The sequence below is a fragment of the Arachis stenosperma genome, chromosome 9 (genome assembly GCF_014773155.1).
Source record: "Arachis stenosperma cultivar V10309 chromosome 9, arast.V10309.gnm1.PFL2, whole genome shotgun sequence".
NCBI classification, from domain to species: Eukaryota; Viridiplantae; Streptophyta; class Magnoliopsida; order Fabales; family Fabaceae; genus Arachis; species Arachis stenosperma.
In genome coordinates, this window is record NC_080385.1 from 116,217,144 (window position 1) to 116,230,231 (window position 13,088).

The following is a 13,088-nucleotide window of genomic DNA, read 5'->3' on the forward strand; positions in this document are numbered from 1 at the left end:
TTGGACCAAGTCCTTATGGACATATGTATAGAGGGAACTCAATGGAAAAGAGACTCCAAAAGCAAGCCAGTTCAACTGAGAAGACTGGACCTCAAGCCTGTAGCTAGAGGATGGTTGGAGTTCATCCAACGCTCCATCATCCTCACTAGCAACCGATCCGAAGTTACTGCGGATCGGGCCATCATGATTCATAGCATCATGATTGGAGAGGAAGTAGAAGTTCATGAAGTTATCTCTCTTGAATTCTACAAAATAGCCGAAAAGTCCTCTGATGAGCGGATAATTTGTACGCTTTTTGGCACTGTTTTTAGTATGTTTTTAGCAGTTTTAGTTGAGTTCTTAGTATATTTTTATTAGTTTTTAGTTAAAATTCACTTTTCTGGACTTTACTATGAGTTTGTGTGTTTTTCTGTGATTTCAGGTATTTTCTAGCTGAAATTGAGGGATCTGAGCAAAAATCTGATTCAGAGACTGAAAAGGACTGCAGATGCTGTTGGATTCTGACCTCCCTGCACTCAAAGTGGATTTTCTGGAGCTACAGAAGCCCAATTGGCGCGCTCTCAACGGCGTTGGAAAGTAGACATCCTGGGCTTTCCAGCAATATATGATAGTCCATACTTTGCCCAAGATTTGAAGGCCCAAACCGGCGTTCAAAGTCACCTCAAGAAATTCCAGCGTTAAACGCCGGAACTGGCACCTAAATGGGAGTTAAACGCCCAAACTGGCATAAAAGCTGGCGTTTAACTCCAAGAAGAGTCTCTACACGAAAATGCTTCATTTGCTCAGCCCAAGCACATACCAAGTGGGCCCGGAAGTGGATTTTTATGTCATTTACTCACCTTTGTACACCTTAGGCTACTAGTTTTCTATAAGTAGGACCTTTTACTATTGTATTTAAGAATCTTGGTAGCTATCTTTGAGTTTTATGCTATCTTAGATCATTGGGAGGTTGGCCATTCGGCCATGCCTAGACCCTGTTCTTATGTATTTTCAACGGTGGAGTTTCTACACACCATAGATTAAGGTGTGGAGCTCTGCTGTACCTCGAGTATTAATGCAATTACTATTGTTCTTCTATTCAATTCCGCTTGTTCTTTGTCCAAGATATCACTCGTTCTTCAACTTGATGAATGTGATGATCCGTGACACTCATCATCATTCTCACCTATGAACAAGGTGACTGACAACCACTTTGTTCTACAAGGCAACAAGGCCCTAGTGTTTATCTCTTGGATTTCTGATTGCACGATGCATGGTTGATCGCCTGACAACCGAGTGCTCGCCTGACAAATGAGCCAGCCATTCCGTGAGATCAGAGTCTTCGTGGTATAGGCAAGAATTGATGGCGGCATTCAAGAGAATCCGGAAGGTCTAACCTTGTCTGTGATATTCTGAGTAGGATTCAATGATTGAATGACTGTGACGTGCTTCAAACTCCTGAAGGCGGGGCGTTAGTGACAGACGCAAAAGAATCACTGGATTCTATTCCGGCCTGAACGAGAACCGACAGATGATTAGCCATGCTGTGACAGAGCATCGGGACGTATTTTCACTGAGAGGATGGGAGGTAGCCACTGACAACGGTGAAACCCTACATGAGCTTGCCATGGAAAGGAGTAAGAAGGATTGGATGAAGACAGTAGGAAAGCAGAGAGACGGAAGGGAAGGCATCTTCATTCGCTTATCTGAAGCTCTCACCAATGATATACATAAGTATCTCTATCTTTATCTCTATGTTTTATTCGTTTATCACTATACCCATTTGAGTCTGTCTGACTGAGATTTACAAGGTGACCATAGCTTGCTTCATACCACCAATCTCCGTGGGATCGACCCTTACTCGCGTAAGGTTTATTACTTGGACGACCCAGTGCACTTGCTGGTTAGTTGTGCGAAGTTGTGTTTATGCCATGGTATTGAGCACCAAGTCTTTGGAGCCATTACTAGGGATTGTTTGTGTTTTGAAAAGTAGTGATCACAATTTCGTGCACCAAGTTTTTGGCGCCGTTGCCGGGGAATTAAATGTCCTAACTACGGTTTCGCATTTGTTCCCTGCAATAACAGTGCCAATTTTTGATCCGGCAACAACACCAAGTTTTTGGCGCCGTTGCCGGGGATTGTTCTTGAGTATGGACAACTGACGGTTCATCTTGTTGCTTAGATTAGGTATTTTTTTTTTCGGAGTTCTTAAGAATGAATTCTAGTGTTTCATGGTGATCTGTTGAAATCTGGCTGGCTGAGAAGCCATGTCTAATCTTATTGGACCGAGGTTTCAACTTATCATCACAATAGCTTGTTGATTTCCATCAATCTTGCTATTTGAGCAATGATCTGCTAAGGTTTGGCTGGCCATTGGCCATGTCTAGTGTTTTGGACCGAAGCTTTCTTTGAAGGCTTGGCTGGCTGTGAAGCCATGTCTAATTCCTGGACCGGAGTCTTAGACTAGCATTGCAATGATTCCTGGAAATTCAAATTGAGAATTCTGAAACCTTTATTTTCCATTCTCATATAATTTTCGAAAAAGCAAAAAAAAAAAAATTTACAAAATCATAAAAAAACCAAAAAGATTTTATGTTTCTTGTTTGAGTCCAGTGTCTAATTTTAAGTTTGGTGTCTTGCATGCCTTGTTTATTTGATCTTGGTTCTATTTTCAAGTCAATAGTACAGGGGACTAAAGATTTAGAACATGCAGCAGAGGAATTACACAGAAAAAAACTGGGCGTTCAAAACGCCCAGTGAAGAAGGACAGACTGGCGTTTAAACGCCAGCCAGGGTACCTGGTTGGGCGTTTAACGCCCAAAAAGGGTGCATTTTGGGCGTTAAACGCCAGAATGTTTACCATTCTGGGCGTTTAACGCCAGGATGGCACAAGGGGGAAGATTTTGTTTTTCAAATCAATTTTTTTTTCAAGTTTTCAAAGTTTTTCAAAACCAAATCTTTTTCAAATCATATCCTTTCAATCAAATGTTTTCAAAATCAATTTCTTTCCTTTTTCAAAGATACTTACTAACAATTATTGATTTGATTGAACATTTCAAGTATATTGCCTTTTCTGTTGAGAGAGGTTTTAATGTTTGAATCATATCTTTTCTTGTTAGGCAAGTCATTAATTTTTAAAATCAAATCCTTTTTAAAAATTATTTTCAAATCATATCTTCTCAATCACATCTTTTTAAAACCATAACTTTTCAATCATATCTTTCTAATCACATCTTTTTCAAAATATTTTTCAATCAAATCTTTTTAACTTCTAATTTCAAATTCTTTTTAAAAAAATCATTTGATTTCTTTCCCACCTTTGGTTTTCGAAAATCAATTAAAGTTTTTCAAAATGTTTTTAAAATCTTTTTAATTGAATTTTCGAAAATTCTTCCCCTCTTCTCACATCCTTCTATTTATGGAGTATCACTCCTTCTTAATGCACAATTCGAACTCTATCTGATCAAGTTCGAATTCTTCCTTTCCTTCTTTCTTCAACTTTTCTTTTCCTCTGACACCTCAAGGAATCTCTATACTGTGACATAGAAGATTCCATATTTTCTTGTTCTCTTCTCTATCATATGAGCAGGAGCAGAGACAAAGGCATTCTTGTTGAAGCTGACTCTGAACCTGAGAGGACCTTGAAGCGAAAGCTAAGAGAAGATAAGGCAAAATTCTCTGTAGAGGACCTAACCGAATTCTTCAAGGAAGAAGACATGGCAGCCGAAAACAACAACAATGTCAACAATGCAAGGAAGGTGCTGGGTGACTTTACTGCACCTACTCCCGACTTCTATGGGAGAAGCATCTCTATCCCTGCCATTGGAGCAAGCAACTTTGAGCTTAAGCCTCAATTAGTTTCTCTAATGCAACAGAATTGCAAGTTCCATGGACTTCCATTGGAAGATCCTCATCAGTTTTTAGCTGAATTCTTGCAAATCTGTGACACAGTCAAGACCAATGGGGTAGACCCTGAGGTCTATAGACTGATGCTATTCCCTTTTGCTGTAAGAGACAGAGCTAGAACATGGTTGGACTCTCAACCTAAAAAAAGCCTGGACTCTTGGGAAAAGCTAGTCAATGCCTTCTTGGCAAAGTTCTTTCCACCTCAAAAATTGAGTAAGCTTAGAGTGGAAGTCCAAACCTTCAGACAGAAGGATGGTGAATCCCTCTATGAAGCTTGGGAAAGATACAAACAATTAATCAGAAAGTGTCCATCTGATATGCTTTCTGAATGGAGCATCATAGGTATTTTCTATGATGGCCTCTCTGAACTATCTAAGATGTCCTTGGATAGCTCTGCTGGAGGATCTCTTCATCTGAAGAAGACGCCTACAGAAGCTCAAGAGCTCATTGAAATGGTTGCAAATAACCAGTTCATGTATACTTCTGAAAGGAATCCTGTGAACAATGGGACTAGTCAGAAGAAAGGAGTTCTTGAGATTGATACTCTGAATGCCATATTGGCTCAGAATAAAATATTGACTCAACAAGTCAATTTGATTTCTCAAAGTCTGTCTGGAATGCAAAATGCACCAAGCAGTACTAAGGATGCTTCATCTGAAGAAGAAGCTTATGATCCTGAGAACCCTTCAATGGAAGAGGTGAATTACCTAGGAGAATCCTATGGTAACACCTATAATTCTTCATGGAGAAATCACCCAAATTTCTCATGGAAGAATCAAGAGAGACCTCAACAAGGTTTCAACAACAATAATGGTGGAAGAAACAGGTTTAGCAATGGCAAGCCTTTTCCATCATCTTCTCAGCAACAGATAGAGAATCCTAAGCAGAACCCCTCTGACTTAGCAACCATGGTCTCTGATCTAATCAAGACCACTCAAAGTTTCATGACTGAAACAGGGTCCTCTATTAGGAATTTGGAGGCACAAGTGGGACAGCTGAGCAAGAAAATTACTGAACTCCCTCCTAGTACTCTCCCAAGTAATACAGAAGAAAATCCAAAAGGAGAGTGCAAAGCCATAAACATAGCCGAATTTGGAGAGGAAGGAGAGGAGGTGAACGCCACTGAGGAAGGCCTCAATGGGCGTGCACTGACCTCCAAGGTGTTCCCCAATGAGGAACCATGGGAATCTGAGGCTCAAAATGAGACCATAGAGATTCCATTGGACTTACTCCTGCCTTTCATGAGCTCTGATGAGTATTCTTCCTCTGAAGAGGATGAGTATGTCACTGAAGAGCAAGTTGCTAAATACCTTGGAGCAATCATGAAGCTAAATGACAAGTTATTTGGAAATGAGACTTGGGAGAATGAACCTCCTTTGCTCACCAAAGAACTGGATGACTTGTCTAGGCAGAAATTACCTCAAAAGAGACAAGATCCTGGGAAATTTTCCATACCTTGTACCATAGGCACCATGACCTTCAAGAAGGCCCTGTGTGACTTAGGGTCAAGTGTAAACCTCATGCCTCTCTCTGTAATGGAGAAGCTAGGGATCTTTGAGGTACAAGCTGCAAGAATCTCACTAGAGATGGCAGACAACTCAAGAAAACAAGCTCATGGACTTGTAGAGGATGTTTTGGTTAAGATTGAAGACCATTACATCCCTACTGATTTCATAGTCCTAGAGACTGGGAAGTGCATGGATGAATCCATCATCCTTGGCAGACCCTTCCTTGCCACAGCAAAGGCTGTGATTGATGTTGATGGAGGTGAACTGATCATTCAAGTGAATGAAGAATCCTTTGTGTTTAAGGCTCAAGGATATCCCTCTGTCACCATGGAGAAGAAGCATAAAGAGCTTCTCTCAAATCAGAGTCAAACAGAGCCCCCACAGTCAAACTCTAAGTTTGGTGTTGGGAGGCCACAACCAAACTCTAAGTTTGGTGTTGAACCCCCACATTCAAACTCTAAGTTTGGTGTTGGGAGGTTCCAACATTGCTCTGAGTATCTGTGAGGCTCCATGAGAGCCCTCTGTCAAGCTACTGACATTAAAGAAGCGCTTGTTGGGAGGCAACCCAATGATATATTTTATCTATTTTCCTTTGTTATTTTTTGTTATTTTGTAGGTTGATGATCATGAGAAAACACAAAATCCATTGAAAAAGCAAAAACAGAATGAAAAATAGGAAGAAAAATAGCACACCCTGGAGGAAGAATTCACTGGCGTTTAAACGCCAGTGAGGGTAGCAGTTGGGCGTTTAACGCCCAGTCTGGCACCATTCTGGGCGTTTAACGCCAGAAAGGGGCACCAGACTGGCGTTAAACGCCAGGAATGGGCACCAGCCCGGCGTTTAACGCCAGAAATGGCTCAAAACGTGATTTTGAATGCCATTTGGTGCAGGGATGACTTTTCCTTGACACCACAGGATCTGTGGACCCCACAGGACCCCCACCAACCCCACCACTCTCTCTCTTCTTCACCCATTCACCAATCACCTCATCACCTCTTCCCCAAAAACCCTTTACCTATCAAATCCCATCTTTCTCTTCACCACTCACATCCATCCTTCACAAAACCCCACTACCTCACCATTCAAATTCAAACCACTTTCCCTCCCAAACCCACCCTCACTTGGCCGAACCCCATATCCCCCCTCTCCTATATATACCCTTCATTTTCACACAACCTAAACACCACTTCTCCCCCTCCTTAGCCGAACACACTACCATCTCCCTCTCCTCCACTTCTTCTTCTTCTACTCTCTTCTTTCTTCTTTTGCTCGAGGACGAGCAAACATTTTAAGTTTGGTGTGGTAAAAGCGATGCTTTTTCGTTTTTCCATAACCATTTATGGCATCCAAGGCCGGAGAAACCTCTAGAAAGAGGAAAGGGAAGGCAAAAGCTTCCACCTCCGAGTCATGGGAGATGGATAGATTCATCTCAAGGGTGCATCAAGACCACTTCTATGAAGTTGTGGCCTTGAAGAAGGTGATCCCCGAGGTCCCATTTTCACTCAAAAAGGGTGAATATCCGGAGATCCGCCATGAGATCCGAAGAAGAGGTTGGGAAGTGCTTACCAACCCCATTCAACAAGTCGGAATCTTGATGGTTCAAGAGTTCTATGCCAATGCATGGATCACCAAGAACCATGATCAAAGTATGAACCCGGATCCAAAGAATTATCTTACTATGGTTCGGGGAAAATACTTGGATTTTAGTCCGGAAAATGTAAGGTTAGCATTCAACTTGCCTATGATGCAAGGAGATGAACATCCTTACACAAGAAGGGTCAACTTTGATCAAAGGTTGGACCAAGTCCTCACAGTCATATGTGAAGAGGGCGCACAATGGAAGAGAGATTCAAGAGGGAAGCCGGTTCAATTGAGAAGGCATGACCTCAAACCCGTGGCTAGAGGATGGTTGGAATTTATCCAACGCTCAATCATTCCCACTAGCAACCGGTCCGAAGTTACTCTAGACCGGGCCATCATGATCCATAGCATCATGATTGGAGAAGAAGTGGAAGTTCATGAGGTTATAGCTCAAGAGCTTTACAAAGTGGCGGACAAGTCCTCCACCTTGGCAAGGTTAGCCTTTCCTCATCTCATTTGTCACCTCTGTTATTCAGTTGGAGTTGACATAGATGGAGACACCCCCATTGATGAGGACAAGCCCATCACCAAGAAAAAGATGGAGCAAACAAGAGACCCCTCTCATCATGAGATCCCTGAGATACCTCAAGGGATGCACTTTCCTCCACAAGACTATTGGGAGCAACTAAACACCTCCCTAGGAGAATTGAGTTCCAACATGGGACAACTAAGGGTGGAGCACCAAGAACACTCCATTCTCCTCCATGAAATAAGAGAAGATCAAAGAATCATGAGAGAGGAGCAACAAAGACAAGGAAGAGACATTGAGGAGCTCAAGCACTCCATAGGATCTTCAAGAGGAAGAAAGAGCCGCCATCACTAAGGTGGACCCGTTCTTTGATTTCCTTGTTCTTTATTCTTCTGTTTTTCGAATTTTAGTGCTTATGTTTATCTATGTTTGTGCCTTATGATCATTAGTGTCTTAGTGTTTATGCCTTAAAGTTATGAATGTCCTATGAATCCATCACCTTTCTTAAATAAATTGTTCTTAATTGAAAAAGAAAAGAATTGCATGAATTTTGAATTTTATAATAGTTTAATTATTTTGATGTGGTGGCAACACTTTTGTTCTCTGAATGTATGCTTGAACAGTGCATATGTCTTTTGAATTTGTGGTTCATGAATGTTGGCTCTTGAAAGAATGATGAAAAAGGAGACATGTTACTGAGGATCTGAAAAATCATAAAAATGATTCTTGAAGCAAGAAAAAGCAGTGAATACAAAAAAAAAAAAGAAAAAGAAGCAAGCAAAAAAAAAAAAAAAGAGGAAAACCGAAAAAAAAAGAGAAAGAAAGAAAAAGAAATAAAGTTGTGATCCAAGGCAATAAGAGTGTGCTTAAGAACCCTGGACACCTCTAATTGGGGACTTTAGCAAAGCTGAGTCACAATCTGAAAAGGTTCACCCAATTATGTGTCTGTGGCATGTATGTATCCGGTGGTAATACTGGAAGACAGAGTGCTTTGGGCCACAGCCAAGACTCAATAAAATAGCTGTGTTCAAGAATCATCATACTTAACTAGGAGAATCAATAACACTATCTGGATTCTGAGTTCCTAAAGAAGCCAATCATTCTGAGTTCCAAAGGATAGAGTGAGATGCCAAAACTATTCAGAGGCAAAAAGCTAAAAGCCCCGCTCATCTAATTAATACTGATCTTCATAGATGTTTTTGGAGTTCATTGCATATTCTCTTCTTTTTATCTTATTTGATCTTCAGTTGCTTGGGGACAAGCAACAATTTAAGTTTGGTGTTGTGATGAGCGGATAATTTGTACGCTTTTTGGCACTGTTTTTAGTATGTTTTTAGCAGTTTTAGTTGAGTTCTTAGTATATTTTTATTAGTTTTTAGTTAAAATTCACTTTTCTGGACTTTACTATGAGTTTGTGTGTTTTTCTGTGATTTCAGGTATTTTCTGGCTGAAATTGAGGGATCTGAGCAAAAATCTGATTCAGAGACTGAAAAGGACTGCAGATGCTGTTGGATTCTGACCTCCCTGCACTCGAAGTGGATTTTCTGGAGCTACAGAAGGCCAATTGGCGCGCTCTCAACGGCGTTGGAAAGTAGACATCCTGGGCTTTCCAGCAATATATGATAGTCCATACTTTGCCCAAGATTTGAAGGCCCAAACCGGCGTTCAAAGTCACCTCAAGAAATTCCAGCGTTAAACGCCGGAACTGGCACCTAAATGGGAGTTAAACGCCCAAACTGGCATAAAAGCTGGCGTTTAACTCCAAGAAGAGTCTCTACACGAAAATGCTTCATTTGCTCAGCCCAAGCACACACCAAGTGGGCCCGGAAGTGGATTTTTATGTCATTTACTCACCTTTGTACACCTTAGGCTACTAGTTTTCTATAAGTAGGACCTTTTACTATTGTATTTAAGAATCTTGGTAGCTATCTTTGAGTTTTATGCTATCTTAGATCATTGGGAGGCTGGCCATTCGGCCATGCCTAGACCCTGTTCTTATGTATTTTCAACGGTGGAGTTTCTACACACCATAGATTAAGGTGTGGAGCTCTGCTGTACCTCGAGTATTAATGCAATTACTATTGTTCTTCTATTCAATTCCGCTTGTTCTTTGTCCAAGATATCACTCGTTCTTCAACTTGATGAATGTGATGATCCGTGACACTCATCATCATTCTCACCTATGAACAAGGTGACTGACAACCACTTTGTTCTACAAGGCAACAAGGCCCTAGTGTTTATCTCTTGGATTTCTGATTGCACGATGCATGGTTGATCGCCTGACAACCGAGTGCTCGCCTGACAAACGAGCCAGCCATTCCGTGAGATCAGAGTCTTCGTGGTATAGGCAAGAATTGATGGCGGCATTCAAGAGAATCCGGAAGGTCTAACCTTGTCTGTGGTATTCTGAGTAGGATTCAATGATTGAATGACTGTGACGTGCTTCAAACTCCTGAAGGCGGGGCGTTAGTGACAGACGCAAAAGAATCACTGGATTCTATTCCGGCCTAAACGAGAACCGACAGATGATTAGCCATGCTGTGACAGAGCATCGGGACGTATTTTCACTGAGAGGATGGGAGGTAGCCACTGACAACGGTGAAACCCTACATGAGCTTGCCATGGAAAGGAGTAAGAAGGATTGGATGAAGACAGTAGGAAAGCAGAGAGACGGAAGGGAAGGCATCTTCATTCGCTTATCTGAAGCTCTCACCAATGATATACATAAGTATCTCTATCTTTATCTCTATGTTTTATTCGTTTATCACTATACCCATTTGAGTCTGTCTGACTGAGATTTACAAGGTGACCATAGCTTGCTTCATACCACCAATCTCCGTGGGATCGACCCTTACTCGCGTAAGGTTTATTACTTGGACGACCCAGTGCACTTGCTGGTTAGTTGTGCGAAGTTGTGTTTATGCCATGGTATTGAGCACCAAGTCTTTGGAGCCATTACTAGGGATTGTTTGTGTTTTGAAAAGTAGTGATCACAATTTCGTGCACCATCCTCTACCACGGCAAGGCTAGCTTTTCCTCATCTTATTTGCCATCTATGTTACTCAGCTGGAGTTATCATAGAAGGAGACATCCTCATTGAAGAGGATAAGCCCATCACCAAGAAGAGGATGGAGCAAACAAGAGAGACCCTCCACGGATCTCAAGAGATGCATGAGGAAGCTCATCATCAAGAAATCCCTGAGATGCCTCAAGGGATGCACTTTCCTCCCAACAACTATTGGGAACAACTCAACACTTCCCTAGAAGATTTGAGTTACAATGTGGAACAATTAAGGGTGGAACATCAAGAGCACTCCATCATTCTCCATGAAATTAGAAAAGACCAAAGAGCAATGAGGGAGGAGCAACAAAGGCAAGGAAGGGACATAGAGGAGCTTAAGGACATTGTTGGTCCTTCAAGAAGAAGACGCCACTGAGGTGGATTCATTCCTTGTTCTTATTTTTCTGCTTTTCGGTTTTTATGTTATGTGTTCATCTATGTTTTGTGTCTCTACTTCATGATCATTAGTAGTTAGTAACTATGTCTTAAAGTTATGAATAATTCCATTAATCCTTCACCTCTCTTAAATGAAAAATGTTTAATTTAATTATATTGATGTGGTGACAATAATTTTTGTTTTCTGAATGAATGCTTGAACAGTGCATATTTTTTATCTTGTTGTTTATGAATGTTAAAATTGTTGGCTCTTGAAAGAATGATGAAAAAGAGAAATGTTATTGATGATCTAAAAAATCATGAAATTGATTCTTGAAGCAAGAAAAAGTAGTGAAAAAGCAAAGGCTTGCGAAAAAAAAAGTGGCGGAAAAATTAAAATAGAAAGAAAAAGAAAAAGCAAGTAGAAAAAGCCAATAGCCCTTAAAACCAAGAGACAAGGGTAAAAAGGATCCAAGGCTTTGAGCATCAATGGATAGGAGGGCCCAAGGAAATAAAATCCAGGTCTAAGCGGCTAAATCAAACTGTCCCTAACCATGTGCTTGTGTCATGAAGGTCCAAGTGAAAAGCTTGAGACTGAATGGTTAAAGTCGTGATCCAAAGCAAAAAGAGTATGCTTAAGAGCTCTGGACACCTCTAACTGGGGACTCTAGCAAAGCTGAGTCACAATCTAAAAAGGTTCACCCAGTCATGTGTCTGTGGCATTTATGTATCCGGTGGTAATATTGAAAAACAAAGTGCTTAGGGCCACGGCCAAGACTCATAAAATTAGCTGTGTTCAAGAATCAACATACTTAACTAGGAAAATCAATAACACTATCCAAAATTCTAAGTTTCTAGAGAAGCCAATCATTCTAAACTTCAAAGGAAAAAGTGAGATGCCAAAACTGTTCAGAAGCAAAAAGCTACAAGTCCCGCTCATCTAATTAGAATTAATATTCATTGATATTTTGGAATTTATAGTATATTCTCTTCTTTTTATCCTAATTGATTTTCAGTTGCTTGGGGACAAGCAACAATTTAAGTTTGGTGTTGTGATGAGCGGATAATTTATACGCTTTTTGGCATTGTTTTAGGTAATTTTTAGTATGATCTAGTTACTTTTAGGGATGTTTTCATTAGTTTTTATGCTAAATTCACATTTTTGGACTTTACTATGAGTTTGTCTATTTTTCTGTGATTTTAGGTATTTTCTAGCTGAAATTGAGGGACCTGAGCAAAACTCTGATAGGAGGCTGACAAAAGGACTGCTGATGCTGTTGGAATCTGACCTCCCTGCACTCGAAATAGATTTTTTGGAGCTATAGAACCCCAAATAGCGCGCTCTCAATGGCGTTGGAAAGTAGACATCCAGAGCTTTCCAGCAATATATAATAGTCCATACTCTATTTGGGAATTGACGACGTAAACTGGCGCTCAACGCCAGTTCCATGATGCATTCTGGAGTCAAACGCCAAAAACACGTCACGAACCGGAGTTGAACGCCCAAAACACATTACAACTTGGCGTTCAACTCCAAAAGAAGTCTCAGCTCGTGGATAGATCAAGCTCAGCCCAAACATACATCAAGTGGGCCCTGGAAGTGGATTTATGCATCAATTACTTACTCTTGTAAACCCTAGTAGCTAGTTTAGTATAAATAGAACATTTTACTAGTGTATTAGACATCTTGGGACGTTTAGTTCTTAGATCTTGGGGGCTGGCCTCTCGGCCATACCTGGACCTTTCACTTATGTATTTTCAACGGCGGAGTTTCTACAAACCATAGATTAAGGGTGTGGAGCTCTGCTGTACCTCAAGTTTTAATGCAATTACTACTATTTCCTATTCAATTCCATTTATTCCTTTTCTAAGATATTCGTTGAACTTCAACTTGATGAATGTGATGATCTGTGACACTCATCATCATTCTCACTTATGAACACGCGTGATTGACAACCACTTCCGTTCTACCTTAGACCGGGCGCATATCTCTTGGATTCCTTAATCAAAATCTTCGTGGTATAAGCTAGAATTGATGGCGGCATTCACGGGAATCCGGAAAGTCTAACCTTGTCTGTGGTATTCCGAGTAGGATTCCGGGATTGAATGACTGTGACGAGCTTCAAACTCCTGAAGGCTGGGCGTTAG

The 13,088-nt window shown here is 40.9% G+C and overlaps 1 non-coding gene across 1 annotated transcript; it reads right to left on the reverse strand.

Annotated features, from left to right (window-relative positions):
• Nucleotides 1-4,100: 4,100 nt before the first annotated feature.
• On the reverse strand, nucleotides 4,101-4,208 carry LOC130953416 (small nucleolar RNA R71). The gene has a single exon (XR_009075587.1). It is a non-coding gene; the product is annotated as a small nucleolar RNA R71 (small nucleolar RNA).
• Nucleotides 4,209-13,088: the final 8,880 nt, after the last annotated feature.